This window comes from Penaeus monodon, chromosome 30 (assembly GCF_015228065.2).
Source record: "Penaeus monodon isolate SGIC_2016 chromosome 30, NSTDA_Pmon_1, whole genome shotgun sequence".
In the NCBI taxonomy this organism is placed as follows: Eukaryota; Metazoa; Arthropoda; class Malacostraca; order Decapoda; family Penaeidae; genus Penaeus; species Penaeus monodon.
The window spans coordinates 33616797-33617476 of record NC_051415.1 but is presented as its reverse complement, the minus strand read 5'-3'; positions in this window follow the sequence as shown (position 1 = coordinate 33617476).

Genomic DNA, 680 nt, shown 5'->3' with positions numbered 1-680 from the left:
ATTATGAATAACCTCTCATGAGAAGAAAATGTATCTCAGCGTGAAGAAAAATCCTTCGCGTAAACAAGCTTCGAAGGTTTCAGTTCTGTGAATAAGCGACCGCGCGAAATTTCCTCCGAGATTTGACGTGCGATTTAAATTTAGCGGTGGAGAGTGATTTTTTTTTTTTCCCCTCACTATTTTATGTTTAAGAAATATATATAATTTTTTTGACCGATTAGTAGAGCATGTTTAGAAAACAAATCCAATCGTCATTCCGGTTTATTTATTTTCGTATGATTTTTCAAGAGGAATTGCTTGGTGTTGAAGAAACCGACGCGAATTTTATGTCGGCGAAATAGGCCCGAGGCAGAAAACACCTACTTCTCATAGATGTTTGTTCTCATAAATTATTCAATTTTCTGCCTTTTCCTCTACGAGAACGGGAAAGTAGGTTAAAGCGATTCACAGAACGGGGTGAACTTGTGAGTTAATGACGTTTTTGAAGAGTTCACAAGACTGTGAAGATCATAATCAAAATTCCTTTATTTTCCCCCCATAGGTGATGTCAGTCTAAAAAAAATAATAATAATTTGTTTATCATTTCCATCGCATTTTTATTTTCCCTTTTTTTTAAAACTACAAAGTTTTTTTTTAAAACAAAAGATATATAATTTTTTTTACGCAATCCGAATTCTAAA